The sequence below is a fragment of the Thunnus thynnus genome, chromosome 9 (assembly GCF_963924715.1).
Source record: "Thunnus thynnus chromosome 9, fThuThy2.1, whole genome shotgun sequence".
Classification (NCBI taxonomy): domain Eukaryota; kingdom Metazoa; phylum Chordata; class Actinopteri; order Scombriformes; family Scombridae; genus Thunnus; species Thunnus thynnus.
Window position 1 is genome coordinate 17,835,896 of NC_089525.1, and position 12,264 is coordinate 17,848,159.

The following is a 12,264-nucleotide window of genomic DNA, read 5'->3' on the forward strand; positions in this document are numbered from 1 at the left end:
AATTGATTGTATTAGTGTCAATATTTTATTTTATTGAAATGTGACTTCCAGCGATGGTTGTTTCTAAGCACATCTGTGGTTCCAAGTGGGACTATTGTTGTTGTCAGAAATCCATTCAGAGCCAACGTGAACTGTTTTTCACACTCAGTTGCTCATAATTACAGTCAAAACAATTTGACATGAAGATGGCTTTAACCATCCTGGGGAGTTGATGTTGTTGGCCACTGCTAAGTCGTTGCACATCTTGATACTCCTATTCTACCTCATCGCATTTTTAAAACTTCAACAACTTTGCACACTTGTCTAATGTATGTAGTATGTTTATATATATATGTTTATATTTTATATTTTATTATATTTATAGTGCATGACAGGGTTTTTTCTTATATTATTGTGTTGAGCTAGTTTATTTTGTTTTATTTGTTGTGTTTATTTTTCTACAGATTTATATTTCTCATATATTTCTGTGTTGATATGTATATGTCTGTAAAGACTCTCAGTCATCCAGGTCGAGGTTATCCAAGGAATCAAGGGCAACTGGACTTCTGGACTTGGTTGTAGATACTTGAAGACGTTTCACCTCTCATCCAAGGGTTTGATTCAACCCTCCTTGGGTTGATATGTATATTTACTGTGTATTTACTGCTCCTGTGCAATGCCTGGATAACCTGCTGCTAACTATAATAAGAATTCCCCAATTAGGGATCAATAAATTACATCTATCTATCTATCTATCTATCTATCTATCTATCTATCTATCTATCTATCTATCTATCTATCTATCTGTATGTTTCTCTGTGATATAAATCATGGAGTGGCATGCAGAGTGCTGAGGTTACAGGACTATCTGTTGCTATGAGTTTTGACACCACAACTGGACCATTAATGTGACAACGAGTGTGCAGAAGCTTGACAACAGCAGGTGTTGAAACAACATGAAGAAAAAGCAGCGGGTAAAGGGAATTAGAGCTAACATCAGCCACCTAGACCAGCATCTACTTTCCTAGCCTCCACTTTCTGGGTGAAATACTAACATAACAGCATGATAGGTCCTCCCTAATGTTGAATGATATAAAGAGACAGATAGTCTTAAACTGCTCAGGATACATAACCAGTCCTTTGTGGACTCTTGTTGAAAAGTAAGAACAGCTTCTTACATCGTAGTTTACAGGAAGTATGGAATTAGACAGCGTGTCTCCTAGAAAAGCCACTCCTCAGAGGTCAGTCCTGAAGCTTAGACTCTGCTTCCACTAACATGTCCAAAACAAGTTTTATTCTCTTTTGAAAAAAAAAAAGGAAAAACACACACAATAGCTGCATTATAGTTTCAGTTTTCTCACACAGAAAGTGAGGAAAATTCAAATTTCCGTTCAATTTTAAACCTTTCTGCCATCATCCATCATTACAAAGAGCAGATTCTGGCTGCTCTTTAAGTTGTTTTTTGAAGAAGGAGCCAGACACGCTGGCAAGAAAGATGTACAGAGATTTATTAATAAGGCTTTGGTTAGAATTGAAAGAAGATGTGAGAATAGAGTCCAGGTTTAACATGGCCTAAGTTATACTTTAAAGGGGTGACTGGACCTTCAGCCTCAGGGAATTGAGTGTAGGCCATGATTACCCTCCCTGCTGTTTCTCTGCACGCTCCTGCTCTGTAGCTCAACGGGCAGAGCATGGCACCAGCCGTGCTGTGGTTAGGGGTTAGACTCCCACTGTGGCTCCTCAAATTGAAACTGTATGTTTGCACAGTACTGAACGACCAATAATAAAAAGTATCCTCCAAATTGCTTATGGTGCATTTGTATCCTGTGAGGCGAGTAGGTGCTTAAAAGTAATTAGCACATTCATCTTTTTCTTCTATGGGGACTCCTGCTGTCTGAAAATGTCAGCTCTACCACTGAGAGCGGTGCAAAATCAAAGAGATCCCGCAGTACTGTTGGGCCTGAGGGCCAATCAAATGTCTCCCTCTGGCTTGAATTATGACATGAAGCTCTTTAGAGTAAGCCAGGGCCAAACAGTCAAGGCTGAGTGCGCATAAAACCAATGCAGCACTAGTATAGGACAAGCATATTCGCATAAATATGAGATAATTACACGACAGCGTTACAGCCGCCGGCGACAGCACATGATGGATGAGCCAGGGAAAGAAAACATGAACGAAGAGAGAGAGCTGCCGGTGTAACACAAACTGTGGACGGAGGGATGGGAGTGAAAGGCAAAACAAAAGATGGATTGAGGGAGGATGGGAGAATGGTGGAGGTCTTGGTGTCCCGGGCCCCAAGTATAGCCCATCTCCTCTCTGTCTTCTTCTATTTCTGCCTTTTAAGGCACTCCGTAACTTCAAGTAGATAATGAGTGCCTTGAAGCAGGCTGAGTAAATCAGACAGAGAACAACGGAGGGAGAGAGAAAAGGTGAATATAGAAGAGGGGGAGGTGGGAGGGGTGAAAGAATAGGATTGAGAGAGGCAGTGGGAGACAGTGGAGGAAGAAGAAGATTAGAAGTGATAACAAATGAAGCCAGAAAAGCAGGCAGGACCGAGAAAGGAGCCAAGCTGAGTGGAGATGCACGATAAGATCGTGCATTAACTTAAAAGCATACTTTAATGAAACTCCACCGGGTGCTTTGGAGAGGGAGAAGCAAAGATGGGTCCCACGCAGATTAGGGAAAAATACATTTTCTTGCTAGATGTTTTTCAGTTCTTGATTTGCGTTTAACCCTGAATACCCTTCTCACCATTCCTTAAACTCATCACATTTCTCTATTTGCAGTCTGAACAGCCGCAGTTGGATTCCTCTCTTTCTTCCGCCGTTTTTAGCTTCTCTGCAGAAATGTTGTGACTTCGAAGGAGCCCTCAGAGGTCACGGCGAATTTAGGATTCAAGGAGAGCGTGACCTAATCACTGGGATCAAACCAACAGTGATTGAGTTCAACTTTAAGTTTTGACCCTTATTGGAGTCATATGTATCAACAGCCTCAGTACGCTTCAAACAAACTGCTTGTCAGGTCATCAAACAGTATCTGAAACTCCCACCGGTTCACCTTTCTGATGTCAGGTTTATGGGGGGCTGCGTCTGACAATTTTTGTGATATCTTAAATGACATGCAGCAACAGCTCAGGTGTTGAATTCAAGCTCTTTTATCTTTATCTTTTATCTTTACAACTACTTCACTTGTCAAGTCAGTTTTCTTTAAAAAGCCCAAAAATCACAAATTTGCCTCAAAGAGAGGAAACTTCAAGAAAAGCAACAGAGGCTGGAATCCTCTTTCAGAACGGACACACATGTGATATGCAGTAGGTACAATCGTTGTTTTTCATCTGTACAAACAAGTGAAATACCATGAGGGCCTTCGAGGAGAGACTGTCCAAAAGTGTGCGCTGTTATCCACATTTGTACATATTTATGTTAATTGCATCGAGATTATAAAGATATGCAAAAGACAGACTTCTTGGAGAGAGACCAGGGCGACAGTGGGATGAAGGAGGAGGCTATGATGGCGAGTTTTTTTCCGGCATTTGAGGGTGGCCATTTGAAAAGTCTTATAAACGTGTTTGTGTCAAGTATACTGAGCCGTCAAAACTGCTTTGATCAATATTTTCATATTAGCAGTGGGCCAGACGATGATATGTGATGTGGAAACGCTTTTCTTGTAGTGATGAACCCCCAGAAACTGTCTGCAATTCCCTTCTGCTCCACGGAGCGTTTGAGCACATTAGGCACAATAATAAAATGACTCTCTTGGCGGCTCGGCAGACTTAAGCTGCTGTAGGCTATGAAACAACTCTATCTGAGAAATCTTTGTGGTACAATTCAATTTCCTTCTTTTCAGTCACTCTGCCCAGTCAGAAAAATTACAATAGTCGGTCTAATAGAAAACAAATAGCACCCAAGCTTCAAATAATAATCTCTGGTGACGTCAAGGAAAAAAGAAGCCCCATTCTTTGCCCTTATTTCAAGTTCTGTCTCTGTTTTGCTGTGATTCTCTATATTTTGCTTTCCCATTCATTCACTTCTCTGTCCCTAAACCACAACAGTTGTGGGAAATCAGTCCCAGCTGTCAGCACTTTGATTTGATTGTAGAATGTGTCAATCAAGCCGGGGCACGTTGCGCAAAATCTAATTCTAGTCACTCGTTATTTCAGCTCCCACCGATCTCTTTGCCCAGAGATTAACTCTGACTGTCACACAGACACAAGGAACCCAAGGCGAAACTGACCAGCGCATCTGATCTTTGTTCATTCAACCAAGCAAACTGAACTTGAAAGCATAAACTTATTCAAAACAACTTGTTCTGGTTTTCCTTTGAATATTCTTGCTCCTAGCAGTAAATGCTTGCATGGCAGGGTTGCATGGCAGCTGTGAGGTTATTCCTTTTTTGTTTTACATTCAAGATGTAAAGCTTTCTGGATTCAGCGCTGAGAGAAGACTCAGCCGTGTTAGAAACTGTTGCGCTCCCTCCCTCGTCTGGATATCTGTAAGTTTGAGCTGAAGATCTCTGTCAAACATCAAACCGGTGTCACAAATAGGATGTGAATCAAAACCTCTCAGACTCATTCGTCTGTCTGGTCAGTACTCGCTCTCTTTCTCTAAACGTTCTTGCTTGCTCATCCCTGTCCGTCCCTCCGGGCAGACACAAGCATGCCTTTCTTCACTTTGTTTTGGTCCGGTCTTGTCTTAATGTGCTCAAATGGTGAAAGACCAAAAGTGAATTAAAGAAAAGAAAACAGACAGCGTAACGGAATGAAGAAATAGCATCATATTACCATTGGGGTTTTTAAGAGGACCGTAAAAAGATATGCCCTGTGTACTTTCCAGGCCTGGAACAGGAAAATATTTGGTTCTGCCTTTCCTACGCTTTTGAAATGGCGCACTGTGGGAGAGGAACATTTGGTCCAGTGTTTGTAAGAATTTTAGTAAAGCAAAGTGTGCGTCTGAGGAAATGTGTGTTGTGTCTGTGCAGGTGAGTATGTTTGTGTGTTTGAGTGTAAGACTGTAGCCTGCATTTGTAGAAGTGCGGTCTTATGACATAGGGACAAAAAACAGGTCCTCACAGGGTAAACCATTACATTTTAGGGTTAAACCTTGTTTGTTTTTTTTAGGTTAGGTTAAAGGATAAGAAAGTGCTATGTTCTATAGTTTTGTTATTGTCCATAAATCCCATGAAACGACCAAAACCAACGATGTCGTAGTCCCTTTCAGTACTTTCTGATTTCCCCACCTTATTTGTAGCACACAGCCTCAAGCCTGTTCATTCCTATGTGAAGCCGTAAATCTTTAAAAACAGGTCTTGAATATATATTTTCATTTTCAAAAAGGCTTAGATTAAAGACCTTTTTGATGTTGGGGACTATTTTCAGCTGCACATTTGGTGCACTAGTGAGTATTTCCGTTAGCAGGAAGGTGTATGTGGGATCAATTCAAAATAAGCTACAGTGCCCATGTTCATTGTAATAAAGAAATATGTCACCCAGTGCAAAGTTGTGGATCATTTTTATTGTGGTTTTAATAGTTTTTGGACAACAATGGAGGTCTATGACACAGAGGAGTAAGCTATGTATTATCAGGCTTTGGCTACAAATACTTATTCTTTAAAGTTATGGTGGGATTGAAGCTTGTTGTTTTTAGGATTATGGTTAGGTTAAGTCTCCAGGGAATTCATGTAAGTCAATGTAAAGTCTCCTTTTCTAACAACAACTGTGTGTGTGTCTTTGTGTGTGTGTGTGTGTGTGTGTGTCCAAGTGGGTATCAGTGAGGGTGTCTGTAGTTCTTCCATAATCTCCTGTCTTTGTGTGTCTCGCAGACAGTTTAAAAGCTTTCTATTTACCTTTCGCACCATTCTCCCATTTTCAAGTCGCAGTGAGAAAGAGAGGTGAGAGACAGAGAGAGAGAGAGAGAGAGAGAGAGAGAGAGAGCTGTATGTCGTCTTGGTGTGGGTGGACAGCTGGTCCAAAAGAGGCATTTTAGACTCTAACAAACCGTGACATGTCAAACATGTAACATAGACCGCGACACACCAACATGTAAAACGCTTCATTGACTCCCATCCAAGGCCTCGGGGAAAAGAAAAGAGAAAAAAAATCAAAAAATCTTTGCACTCACACACTCCAACTGCAGCCATTAATCATAAATGAATTTTTACGAGGGATGGGGAGGAATATGATTGTCATAAAATGAGCAAAACAAATGCGCGGAGGGAAGGTTCTGGCTATAGTCGTTGGAATCACCTCAGGATTGCTTGGCTCAGGGAACAAAGGTGCTGAAATATTCGACTGTGTTTGGATGCCTGTGTTTACCTCGTTCTGTTTCGCTATCCGCCAGCCGCCCCCACCACTTCCACCTTTGTTTTGCATTTGTTCATCTGTGCTTTTGCCAGGATGCGTGTCAGTTATCAGACTTATTAGACATCTCCTCTATCATCTGGCTCTGCTTTCTCTCTCTTTCTCTGCTTCGTTCCTTTAAAGTAGTTCTTGCTTGTTTTCTCTGTGCATCACTCTCTCACTGAGTACACACACACACACACAGATATTAAATGCAAACGTGGGCAAGACAGACAAGCACAAGGTAAGAGATAGAGAAAGAAAAAAAAGAGCATAGGCACAGCACAAAAACAGACACAATCTATGGCATCACATTCACGTCAAATGTGACTGATGTTTTCACTGGAAACTGAAACCTGGACAAACCTGAACATGATATTCTAGTTTGAGGTGTTTAGAGATGGAAATCTGCGCGTCGTTTACTTCTTCATAACTGTAATCTGCAAAGATTAATTGGTTTATGGCATAATACCATAAAAACACTGGCAGGTATCCATTAATGTCACAGAACACTTCAAACATAGTTCTGACTGACTTTTTAACCACTCTGAATCATATATTAAGCTGCAGGTAACCATAGTAACTTAGTTAACTTAAATTAGTTGACTCTCACTGATAAAACTGACTGTGACCTTCCTGACTACCAAATAAAACCCTAAAATAAATACAGCTTCAACACAGATTCCCATTTTTCCCTTTTTTTCCGTAATTGTTTACATTTTTTTACAACCTCTTGACTTTGTATTGAAGTTCTTTAAGAAATTTACAGTGTAGCACAAAGTCAAGAGGTTGAGATATGTAGCAACTGTCATTTGTGCACTGAACTACTCTCTGGAGACTGTTATTAGTCTTTGGAGCCGTTTCTAAACAAACTACCATGACCATCATCTTTTTTGGCAAGGGAAATGTCACACAGTGCAACGATGTGGTTCATTAATGTGTTTTTAACAGTTTTTGGACAATAATGGAGCTCTACTGCACAGAAGAATACAATAAATCAGGCTCTGGATACACACACAAAACTTGTAAGTAGGATGTGTTCATTGCTGATTTGGCTCTGCACATGAGATTTGTTGACAACAAGAAAAATGTAGAAAATTGCCAGCGTTATCTTTTAAGTGGTCATGGTATAAATGTGATAAACTCAATGGGTGTCCTGATCGAGAAGATAATTGATCAGGTGAAACAACAGCTTTGGGCCAATCTTCACCTCCACTTCATGTGTTACATTTATATATCAGGACACCTCTTCTTGTTGTGTCACCTCGGCAATATTTCTGATACGAGCGCTGACCCCCATACCATGGAGGGCTTGCTAGTACCATTATTGCTACTGTAGCTCCCACAATCATTTTATTCTGCCGTTTTGTGCAGCTTTTAGCTTCTTCCAGCTGTTTGGTTCTGCAGGATTCAGCAGTCTCCGCCTTCAGACAGACATTAGCCCTGCGTGAAAAAATGCAGCACTCTCATTCATTTCAATGGGGGTGTTACACCGTATTTGGTGACCCATCAGATTCTGCAATCTGCCCTGATATTCTTACCCGAACTCTAACCATCTCACTCCTCTTTCCTAAACTTAACCAACACTGCAGTTTACAGAATCTGATGGGTCACCAAATACAGTGTATCAGGGGCAGTGGATGTAGCAAAAGGGGTCCAACACAGAGGGCTCCGGCAAAACAACCCAGTTGTCCAGGAACCAACTTTTGCTGCAATGCAATGTGACATAATCTGACAAAGTGCTGCGTTGGCCAAACACATTCTTTCTACTGTTAACCATGCGATCGTTGCGATGAAAGATAGCCTAAAACTGTTGCTGTGATAGTGTAAAAATCCTGTCTGTGCAGAGTTTTGGTATCTGATAAGGTTTTAAATGCAAAGATCTGTTACTAAAACTGGATTTCTAAGATTGTATTTCATATTTTGCCAGTACATAAAGCAATATGTTCCCAGTAATACAGTCCCCTGCTAGTTTTAATGCAGGGCTGAATCCCCCACTAAATCACAAACGCTCTAAACCCCATTTAAAACTATGGACAGCAGCTCCAAGCTCACAAGTTGGCATAAGCTGCTTTGACACTACCTGCTCAGCATGAAATGGCAGAGAGCTGATGTGAACATGTAGCAACGAAAAGAGACCCAGATATTTTTCTCAGAAGTCAGCGGACCAGTCCAGTGCCAATGAATATTGGATTCACTCGAAACAGGTGGTGAGAAAAATAACTCCAGTGCCTATATTGCTCTGAGCCTGTTGATTGTGTAACTATTGTAGGAAAGTTTTTTTTGTCATCTTAGTCAAACAAATTTGATAAGCTGATAAATTAAAGCTTGGTCCTGTGAATTTGTTTGTAAGGCAGAAAAATCACTTCATACAATGTGTGATTTAATTGCTTTATGGTTAGAAAGGTCTTCAGTTTTCATGGCTTAACAACCATACAACCACACCGTGCACACACACATCCACACATACAAGCCATTCATCTGTCAGTTAAATGAACACCCAGCCCCTATTTTCCCCCTAATTACTTTTGAAAACATGTTGAAGAGCTGAGCAACATGCAGGATGACAGCTCACGGTGTTTTCCTAAGGGACTAAGTCAACAAGCACAGACAGTGACATGAAAGAGCTCGCACACCTCTGCGGTTTTGCTCACTCACACGGACGACCAATTGATTAACTCGTAAATCAAATCTCGTCCCAGGCCCCCGGGCCCTGGTGGAGCACCCCTGCACCCGCCACCCCCACCAACCCCAAAACGGTGCTGAAAAGCTGCAGCCCAGCCCTGCGCCCTCCAGCTAAGTAAGTGGAGGCGGGATGTTCCAGCTCATGGCAGAAACCCAGCAGGAGGGAGAGGCCAGGTGGGGCAGATATAAGGGGTGCTAAAGGGTAAAAAAAAAAAAAAAAAAGGGTTGGGTAATGGAAATGACAGGTATAGGATTAGTATGTGTTATTACAAAGACAGGGAGGGATGGAGACAGAAAAAACATAAGGGCTATAAGAGGGATATAAACGTGTTAAAAAGACAAAACAGAAGATAAACTGAATCAAATGTTATGTATTGCTGCCAAAACGAAGAGAAACAAGTGGAGATAGATACAGAGAGACAGAGAGAAAGCATAGAGGAATGCAGTAAATCCCTGAGCGACTGAACAATCCTCTGGAGAAAGAAAAGAGGAATTTTTATGTGCTGCAGGTGAGCAGAACAGAGAGGGAAGGAGAGGGAGGAAGAGGCAGAGAGAAAAAGAGAGAAGGAGATAGACAGATGGAAAAAGAGGGAGAGAACGCGGGGGTGGCCGAGGGAATTTGAGGAAAGCGTGAAAGGGTTTGATTGTAGCAGAGAAAAAGGGGACACGTGGGGTGAAAATGAAGCAAAAATGACACAAAATGACACGAAACGGCCACTCGTTGCAGTTAGACGGGATGGCATATGGATGGACACAGCGAAGGAAGGTGAAGAGACATATGGAAAAAAGATTGGGAGAGAGTGTGACAAAAAAAGGATAAAGAGCAAAAAAGAGAAAGAGAGACAAACGGACAGAGAGGAAGAGGAGGTCCAGAAACGGCTCGAAGAAAGCATCTGTGCATCTTAAAGGAATACAGCAGATTTTTTTAGGAGGTCGGCCTATTGGTCAGCTGCACTGCTGAAATCACAGACGATTTAGACTAAGATTTTACTATATTTTATGTTTTTAGGTGATCAGGAGGAAAATGTCTGTGTACTTGATGATTAGTTGATGCACTCTACATCATTTAACCCAAAAAATACCCTTTTGGTTTTCTAATATATGAAGATACTGTAACACTTTAACTACATGACATAATTCACCCAAAATTGACTCTGACACTGAATTGTTTTAAGTGTTCAGTAAGCTCAAAACGATCCAGGTTGAACTGTACAGATGGGAATAACAGCGCACATTTGCAGATAGTCTCAGTATCATGTGTGTTACACTCAGTAACACACACGATAAGTGATGGAAGCAATTGTGCAAAGAATTAAAGAGAGAGCTTGACAGACACGTTCAAACCTCGCCAACTCTCTCATCGCCGCACAACCTGCCAAAGCAGCGTGAAGTGATGCGAATGATTGTCAGTCTCGCAAAGTTAAAAAAAAAAAAAAAGTTAGATGCAGCCTATTACAACATGTTAAAGGCGAGGAGCGTTTAGACGCTGTAAGACAATCTGGCAACCACTTTGTTACACCTTGGTGGCACACGTGAAATGATTTTGAACTAAAATTTACAGAAACTCTGTGTGCAAGTTGATTTCTCACCCTACTTATTCATGTTCATTTTTCATCAAAGAAGCATATTCTTTCTAAAATAGCTGCACATATCTAAGACCTAAAAGTGCTCCAACTGCCAGTTACTATATTTTGTCTGTTCAGGAAAAACACTTTTACCTCTGAAACACTGGATGTCAGAAATAACTGTTTCACACATCAAATCTTACAGAGACAGAAGAATTTCTAATTTTTACCAATTTTGAGGTGATGCTAATTAGCCTGCTATCACTCAGCATGTTGTATTTACACGTGTTAGCATGAGTCACCATAGCACCTGACCTACAGGGGTACACATGGGTGAATTTTGGGGCTATTATCCCAAATTCTTGTTTTTTATTTTTATTTAACCTTTATTTAACGAGGAAAAGTCCTTCACAAGAGTGTCCCGGCCAAGAAAGGCAGCAGCACAATTAACAGGGTTGCAGACATTTTGTTTTTTCTTTTAAAGTTAGTAGGAGGTAGGAGGGGGAGCAAAGGAACAAGAAAAAAAAGAGGAGACGCTGCTTGGTCCTCTCCAAGAGCAAATAAAAGTTCTTCAACAAGATGGCCTGCACATCAACTCCACTGTAGGCTGTATGTCTCGAATTAGATCACGGTCTGCCAATCAGGCGTACAGGCCTGTCTGGAGTTTTATAGGAGAGCAGCAGAGCGTTATTCTGTCAGCAGCTGCCTGATAGGATGAACAAGCCAATAATGTCAATGCCTTGTCACTCACAGTTTCTGCTCTTATCGAAGGACTCGCCAGCTGAGTCATACTAACAGGGCTCGGCTATCCTGTTACATATTAGTTACAGCAATTTGTCTCTGCTTCGCTGACAGAGACAGAAAGACAGAGAGAAAGAGAGAGACAACAGTGAGTGATTGCTGTTAGATAGCTATGCATGACAAGCCTCATTCCAACGAAGTTCTGACACATAGAGATAATGATTCACACACGTGCTGCGCTTGCAAGCCCACACAGGGGCAAACCATACGCATACACACACAGACAAAAACACACACACAGACCATACAAAGCTGTCTTTGTTGGCTACTGGCGGCCCCTCGGTCATTGCTTACTGAATGTAAAAAACACACAGCGTCTCGAGTGTGTATACGTGAGTGTGTATACATATGTGTCATGTCTCTGTCAGCGTTAACCCTTTCCCCTACTTTTACTCGTGAGTGTGTGTGATGACGTGTCATCGCTGACACAGTCGACCCCTCATAGAAGTCACATCCTGCTCAGCTAATGCTGCTTTTGAGGTTCATGTGTGCACTTGTTTGCCAGCGGGTGCATGTTTGTCTGCATTCATGTGTGTGTGTGTGTGCATGTGTGCATGTGTGTGTGTCACGGTGGGTGTGCGGTTGTGTGCAGGTGTGTACCTCGGAGGTGATGGAGGGGAGATTCTCATTGATCCTTTAATATCTGGCCTGAGGCGAGGAGAGGGAACCAAAGAGCTGCAGATCACGTGGGAAAATAGCGTAGTCGAGAGCAATAAAGCCAGACACGAGAGAAAAGAAAAAAGATAACAGGTGAGGAAACGATAAAAGAGTGGGTGCAGAAGACAAAGGATGTGCAAAAACGATAAGAGACAGAGGCGGTGACAGAGACAGAGAGATCGGAGGCGTTGAAACACAGACACAACAAGAGAGCCAGGCGGTTGGTGGGATTATGAGGGGTG